Genomic DNA, 8,460 nt, shown 5'->3' with positions numbered 1-8,460 from the left:
TTGCTCGCTGTAATTCTAAGAAATTCTGAGGGATAATTCAATCAAGAATATAACATCTGGCTCGAGCAGCCTTGGCGGTAGATATTACCAAGTAGTTCTATCATTATATATTCCATGCATTTTACATAATGATGTTGATGACGAGATGTGCTTATTGAGGGATGGCTCGAAGGCCTGTAATGTGAATAGGAAGGGGAGGTGGGAGGCGTATTCAGAGCCGTCCTAGAAGCTGTGCCTCCTTGGCGAAAGCGAAGAGCGAGTCCAGAATGACCCTGTCTGAATCCATTAAGCCAGTTGCCGGTCTAATCCACTCCTCGTAAGACGACACTCGCACCGCTCTCAGGTGGTGGTGGTCCCGCTTCTGTGCGTGTCGCTGGCACTCCCAAAACATATGGGCTGCGAATGGCCGCGTGGCCATGCCACAGCCAGGGCAACTGTGCGGGTCCTGTGGTGCTTCTTGGTCCGCAGAGGCTATGGAGGAGCCGGGTTCCTGCGACGGAAGGGAGTTGGGAGACGGAGATGGAGGGTGCCTTTCCCGGCGTAGCCAGTACTGCCGCCACCACTCCAGCACATCCTGTGTGAGGACGAAGTCGGAACGGAGCCTCTGTAGCAGCAGTTGCCCCGACCTGGGAAGACCTGCGGGAAGTGGGTCTGGGTCTGTGGGGACACTCGCACGGAGTTCCCTCTTGCTTCTGTTGGCTGCTGCTCTCAGAGCTTTGCCTGGGTCATACGGTGCTCCCTTTGTCGTGCTGCTTGTGCTAGTTGTGAGGGTTTCTGAAGGATCCCAGGAGACGACGCGGTCGGAAAGAAGTGCGCGTGCCGCTTCGTGGGCTCCCTCATTTCCCTCGATGCCCTCGTGACCAGGGATCCAACGAAGTGCTGCAGTGATCCCGTGGGCCTCCACACGCCTGAAGGCCTGCTTGACTAGGAGTACTTCTGATGAGGCTGTATGGTGAGGCTGTATGGCCTGCAGCGCATGTTTAGAGTCGGTGTATCTATGTGTTTTGCTTGCGTGGTGCTTGAGACTCTGTCTAATGCCCGGACTATTTATTGCGCGGAGTTCAAGTTCCGTTGGATCGTCGGCATCAGCAGTTGTAAAGGTAGAATGTGCCGCACAAGAACCCACTACGTGGCAGGCGACTGCTCCCTCGCTGGTGCGTGGGTCGAAGGCTGCGCCAGTGTACACTTGTTCTTGGCTTTGTGGTGCGTCTGCAAATCTCTGCGCGTGACGCGCACCGAATGCTGCCCGGCGGTGCGCATGTTTGGCGCCCATGTTTCGGGGCGTTGGCGTAGTGTCGACAATACCGGCGTCATCCCCCTTACATGCATTTTACATAAATGTCTACAGAACATGGCGGTGACGCAGGTGACGAAAATTCTATTGAATTTCGCTTTTGAGCATGACCTTTGTATACGATAAATGAAAAATTGGAGTTACATTAGCACACGCCAAAGAGGGTGAAGTCGAAAGCCTGCGCGCTCAAGAGACATCCATTAAATTACTTGACATACTCATTCGAATGCGTTGTTGCATCTTACTACTTGTTCGATTCCCATCAAAGGTCGTGGGTTTCAGTGGCTTAATTAGCTATATATTAATTAACGGTGCCTTAATCAACTTCACCCTAATTAACACCAGATATCATGGGTTTGAGTGCCTTAATTAACTCTATATTAATTAACTGTGCCTTTTTAGGTATGTTTAGCGGCATCGATGTGGCAGCTATGTGGAAGACGACGACGACGAACGCGCGAGCAGTAGCACGAGCGCCCCGATTAACTTTTTTTTTCTTGGCATGATTAGCGGCATCGATGTGGCTGAATACGACGATGAACGCGCGAGCACTGTCATGCGCGTTCCGATTTTCTGTACCTCACAACGCGACCTTGAAACATAGACACCTGAGGAGTTCGCCTTGAGATTGAAAAACTTTCTGACTGCAGGCCTAGACTGATCAGTGACTCTTTCAGAATGATTTCCCAGAAATAAATAAAAAGAAAACAAAAGGCGGATGGCAACACCGCGATGAAGTGCGCACAGCTCTCCGCGATGTCATAGATTTCGACAGCGCATTTTAGACTCTATTTTCTCTAGATAAGTTTCAACTAATCAATTTGCAGCACATATCATAATTCACGAATTTACTACCTTTGTTTTGCACATTGTGGCACATTTATCCGTCCAACCCAAATCTTGCAGCATGAACCTCATTGTATATTTTTTACTCCTGCTGATATATAAGTTTATTTAATGTAATAATGTGCCTTTCTGAACTTGCATACCTGCATGTCAGTGTACTTTTTTGAATGCCCTTTCTGTTACGTAAAACTTCACATTTCTTTAGTCATGTATTCAGTCAAGGCATCACGGAATGAATCGTAGTTGGACTGGCATGCAATGCTGTCCGGGAGCAAATTCCATTTTCTGATAGCAAGAGGAAGAGCAGTGTAATGGAATGCCTTTGTAGACCCGTAAAGGCGGGCATAGCTGAAATGATCTGGAAAGTGATGCCATTCTTAAACGTTGTTCCCTGAAAAACTCATCATGCTTAGCAAACTCATCGGCTACACTTACCAAATTGCAATATGTCACGTAAAGTAAATGGTTAAAACCTTAATTAGCAATTTTTCTAATGAGTCAATTACGCATTTCGTTTCATTGCACAAGTAATGCCCGCTTCTTAGAGTAATGCAGCTATGTGATTACAATTGTGCTGCCTGCCAAAAGCATTATTTAAAAAGTTTCCTATTAGAAACAATACATTTATGTTTGTGTCTGTGTAACACGCAAAAAGAAAGCAAAAAATAAAGCTTGTACATAGCGTTGAAACAGCACTTTACTAGTCAAAAATGATAGTTTTGCTATTTAATGTCCATTTTAGCTGTACTTTGATGCTGATGGCAGGAAGCGTTTACTTTGCAGTTTTCTAAAGGCCAGGGATAAACGAGCTGCAGGGCGGCACGGAAACAGCCTCACTAGCGTAAACGTGTTTTCAACGTCGAGCCGGACACCGAAATAACACGCGTACAGCTTTGGCTTCTAAAGATTAAATTGCTGTTGTTTGTTTTCCCGAAACATGGCTAAATTGGCTGTACAGGCGGCTTCTTTATTTCCCTCTTTCTTTCTTTTTCATGAAGAGAAATGCGAGTCTAATACGGTTTCAGATGTGAACTATATAAAAAACTCGATTTCACGCAGCAACGAAGGCAACGGCAAACTGCGCTGAAAGTGAGAGTGAGAAAGAGATTTCGTTCAGAGAGAAGTCGGAAATGCACGGAAAGCGACCAACTGAGGCTGCCGAATCGGCGTCATTAAAAACAGCGTCGCGAGATGCAACCCTATTCACCCTCTCTCTCTCTCTCTCTCTCTCTCCCACCTACGCGGACGAGATTTTAAAGGCACGCTGTGTGGGATTTGGCCTCGTGCGGGGCCGTCACTAATCGGCCCGAGTCTCATAGCTCGGCGCGCTCCTACACAGTATGCGTTGTACCGTGATTCCTCACTCGTAGGCCGCATCCTCTCATGTCCAGGTCACACGGGGATCTTTCGATAGCGGTCGGCTCTTTTCTCGATCTTCATCGCGAGATGGCTCCCTTGGACAGTTTGCGCATTTTACCTAATCGATCTGTGGTGCATACGTGTATGTAAATAGTCGCCTCTGCAATTCTGTCCTTCCTGTGCTTTTGACCCGCAGTGGTTGCTCAGTGGCTATGGTGTTGGGCTGCCGAGCACGAGGTCGCGGGATCGAATCCCGGCCACGGCGGCCAGGATTCGATGGGGGCGAAATGCGAAAACACCCGCGTACTTAGATTTAGGTGCACGTTAAAGAACCCCAGGTGGTCAAAATTTCCGGAGTCCTCCACTACGGCGTGCCTCATAATCAGAAAGTGGTTTTGGCACGTGAAACCCCATAATTTAACTTTTTTTTTCCTGTGCTTTCTTTTTAATTATTTTTCACATTCGTGCAAAGTAATAATCAGCCCGCGTAAGAACAAGCACTCGTGTGCGTGGATGGGCAGAACAAATTGTCGTACACACGTAAGCCCTAGGCAAACATCCAATATGTTTTTCGAATTTGTCAATAAGAGACGCAAAGAACAGATGACGTAATGGAGAGCGACACAGCATTGTACGCAAATTTATAAAATTGTGGCGAAAGCTTTCTGTAACCCATGAGGTTAAGTGCTTTTTAATTCCTTTCATGGCCGATAACTAGTGCAGAGTGCACCTGCTGACCCTTATACAGGGTAAATAGTACTCAAAAAGATATATATATATATATATATATATATATATATATATATATATATATATATATATATATATATATATATATACAAATGAAACACGAGAAAAGAAGACAGGACAAGTGCTGGTCTTATAACTGAACGTTTCTATTTGAAAAAAGAAAGAAGATTATATATACCCTGTAATGATGAAATGATCATACACTAAATAATGCTTTTTTCCTGTGGCGAGGAAGTTGGCAGTCAATGCGCTGCGATAGGTACGCCTGCAAGGATTGGTGCAGGAGCAAGCGATTACGCTTGCACTGTTAAGCGTGTTAATAAGCGCACCGATTGTTCTTCGGGAGTGGTGCATAAAGTAAATTGCACGTGCAGCAACGTCTGCATCGGACTCACTGGCCGGTGTGTAGATATCAGGCTACGCGAACACGCCGATTCCTCAGAGGGAGTGGTGTCGTCGCATCTGGTCAGCCATAGTCGTGATTGCGGCTGCGCGCCTTCATTTGAGGATACCCGAGTTATTACGAAGCATCACGGTCTAGCGCACACGTGAGATTGTACTGCGGCATGCAACATGACTAAAGAATGAGAACATTTTGCGCAAGTCAGCCATCAGTTTCCCTGGCAAACGAAGAGACCTCGTTCATTGATTGCTCGTGAGTGTATGATGCCTCGTGAGTGTATGATGCACATTTATGCCTTATTTTATATACTGTTCATACCTTGTATGCTTCAGTAGGTATTAGCCTCTTTCATAAACTATTTCGCGACATGTCTCTTGAATTTCTATTCTTGTATTCTTCATAGTTAATTTTATCTGCTCATTTTCAACTACAAAGACTTTTGTGCATTTAAAATACGTATATTAAAATGATCAGTTTATTTATACTATGTTAATATATGGTGTACTTCATATTGTAAACATGTTATGTTCATAAGTACCAACATCCACTGTAATTGCGACATGTTTGCTTTATTTTCCGCGCTTGTAAAATTGCAGAAGAAACGTCGCATGCTGCCAATGTAACGGTTTTCAGGAACCCATGCAGTCAAGCTGCCTAGAGCGGCTTTTAGCCCTGAAGACCATCCAGATTTTCTGGATATATAAAGACTGATTGATTCATCGATTGATTTCTACGTGTAATCCACATGACTCTTGATTACTGGGTATATAATCTTCTTGTTCAAATAAAAACTTTCGGTTGTTAGACCAGCGCTTGTCCTGTCTTCTTTATCGTGTTTCGTTTGTGTGCGCGCTGCCCAAGAATGGATATTTTCCAACTCGCCTGTTTATCAATATACCTAATGTGAACTGTTAAACTACATGGAGCATCTCGGTGAACATGCGGTGCCATGTGATTGCAGCGACAATTCTTCTTGGGTGTCAGTCATATTGTTTCGTGTTTTTTGGTTAATCAGATACACTAGACCACAAATAGTCACGCGATATTTAACAATTGACTATCATAATCTTTTGTGCACCATTTTACGTACGAACAAATCTGAAAGGAAATAAACACTGCCCTTAAACAATTTGCTGCATATTGTAAATGAGCGTTCTCAGACAAGGTCTCACGAAAAATTATTCTTTAGTATCTAAAGATGTGAGACAGCTAGAGCTATCGAAGAACAGAGAAAGCTGCAAGAAGTGCCCGTATGTAGGTAAATTGGATTGGAAGGCATAATGGGTCTTATGAGGGCTATGGAAAGACTCGGTTTTGACGTATCTATACAGATTTTGTTTCTTACATACCAAACAAACAAGTAGTGTATATCGGACTGGATTTTTCTGGCAGCTTCATTATAGGTTGAACTGCTTCCAGAGAAGCTCGTTGTAAGGCACATCTTTCCAAAAATATCCGTTCCGAAATCTGCGAGCTGCTGCAATTCGTCGCAGTCAGAAAATCCAATCGCGAGCTACGACTGCAATTATGTCACTGATAACCAACGCAAACGCCGAAAGCACTCTGTTGGCTTCCTTTGGCAGTCTGCCTCCGTCGTCAGTGAAAAGCAAGGGAAAGCCGTACGCAAGACCAGCACGATTTCTAAGCCGTCCTGGGCTCCTTACAGACGACTGCCTATGCAAGACCCTGTCGTGGGCGATTGCTCAACGCCAACAGTACGGGCGGAGTTGGAAAGACTATCGATCACGCCGAGTTCCGCGCGCTTTCAATTAAGGGACACTGCACCTTCGCTTGTACCCTGTCATTCCCACATTACGCGAGCTATCGGACAACTTTCGGTTTTCGCGTAATATACAAGCGATGGACAACAACGAAAGAAAGAAAGAAAAAGAAAAAAAGAAGACGGACCGCGAACGTTTCGTTCCTCCTTGGATAAAAATTGGGTTCGCCGACTTACGTGTGGTTTTTTGGGGTATTTTCATTGGCTCTACCGCCCGTTTTCGTGACGGTCGGTGGTGGTCGGACGTTTCACCGCCGCTACAATGGCGCCGGTGCAAATGGCGCGTGCTCTCACGCGACCGCGTGCTTTCGCGCAACCAACTATTAAAGCTCTCGGAGACGCACGTGCTCCTTTCCGAGGCGCACGTGCCCTCGCTCAAGAGCAAGTGCCCTCATTCGTGCTCTCGCGCAACCATTAAAGCTCTCCAAGGCGCGCGTGCCCTCGTTCGTGCTCTCGCGTAACCAACTATTAAAGCTCTCGGAGACGCACGTGCTTCTTTCCGAGGCGCACGTGCCCTCGCTCAAGAGCACGTGCCCTCGTTCGTGCTCTCGCGCAAACAACTATTAAAGCTATCCGAGGCGCACGTGCTCCTTTCCGAGGCGCACGTGCCCTTGCTCAAGAGCAAGTGCCCTCATTCGTGCTCTCGCGCAACCATTAAAGCTCTCCAAGGCGCGCGTGCCCTCGCTCAAGAGCGCGTGCCCTCGTTCGTGCTCTCGCGCAACCAACTATTAAAGCTCTCCGAGGCGCACGTGCTCTCGCTCAAGAGCACGTGCCCTCGTTCGTGCTCTCGCGCAGCCAACTATTAAAGCTCTCCGAGGCGCACGTGCCCTCGCTCAAGAGCGCGTGCCCTCGTTCGTGCTCTCGCGCAACCAACTATTAAAGCTCTCCGAGGCGCACGTGCCCTCGCTCAAGAGCGCGTGCCCTCGTTCGTGCTCTCGCGCAACCAACTATTAAAGCTCTCCGAGGCGCACGTGCTCTCGCTCAAGAGCACGTGCCCTCGTTCGTGCTCTCGCGCAACCAACTATTAAAGCTCTCCGAGGCGCACGTGCTCTCGCTCAAGAGCACGTGCCCTCGTTCGTGCTCTCGCGCAGCCAACTATTAAAGCTCTCCGAGGCGCACGTACCCTCGCTCAAGAGCGCGTGCCCTCGTTCGTGCTCTCGCGCAACCAACTATTAAAGCTCTCCGAGGCGCTCGTGCCCTCGCTCAAGAGCGCGTGCCCTCGTTCGTGCTCTCGCGCAACCAACTATTAAAGCTCTCGGAGACGCACGTGCTCCTTTCCGAGGCGCACGTGCCCTCGCTCAAGAGCACGTGCCCTCGTTCGTGCTCTCGCGCAACCAACTATTAAAGCTCTCCGAGGCGCACGTGCTCCTTTCCGAGGCGCACGTGCCCTCGCTCAAGTGCCCTCATTCGTGCTCTCGCGCAACCATTAAAGCTCTCCAATGCGCACGTGCTCTCGCTCAAGAGCGTGCCCTCGTTCGTGCTCTCGCGCAACCAACTATTAAAGCTCTCCGAGGCGCACGTGCTCTCGCTCAAGAGCACGTGCCCTCGTTCGTGCTCTCGCGCAGCCAACTATTAAAGCTCTCCGAGGCGTACGTGCTCTCGCTCAAGAGCATGTGCCCTCGTTCGTGCTCTCGCGCAACCAACTATTCAAGCTCTCCGAGGCGCACGTGCTCCTTTACGAGCCGCACGTGCCCTCGCTCAAGAGCAAGTGCCCTCATTCGTGCTCTCGCGCAACCATTAAAGCTCTCCAATGCGCACGTGCTCTCGCTCAAGAGCGCCTGCCCTCGTTCGTGCTCTCGCGCAACCAACTAGTAAAGCTCTCCGAGGCGCACGTGCTCTCGCTCAAGAGCACGTGCCCTCCTTCGTGCTCTCGCGCAACCAACTATTACAGCTCTCCAAGGCGCTCGTGCTCTCGCTCTAGAGCACGTGCCCTCGTTCGTGCTCTCGTGCAACCAACTATTAGAGCTCTCCGAGGCGCACGTGCTCTCGCTCAAGAGCACGTGTCCTCGTTCGTGCTCTCGCGCAACC

The sequence above is a fragment of the Dermacentor andersoni genome, chromosome 9, assembly GCF_023375885.2.
Source record: "Dermacentor andersoni chromosome 9, qqDerAnde1_hic_scaffold, whole genome shotgun sequence".
Taxonomy (NCBI): domain Eukaryota; kingdom Metazoa; phylum Arthropoda; class Arachnida; order Ixodida; family Ixodidae; genus Dermacentor; species Dermacentor andersoni.
The sequence above is the reverse complement of the archived record's forward strand: the minus strand, read 5'-3'. Positions refer to the sequence as shown.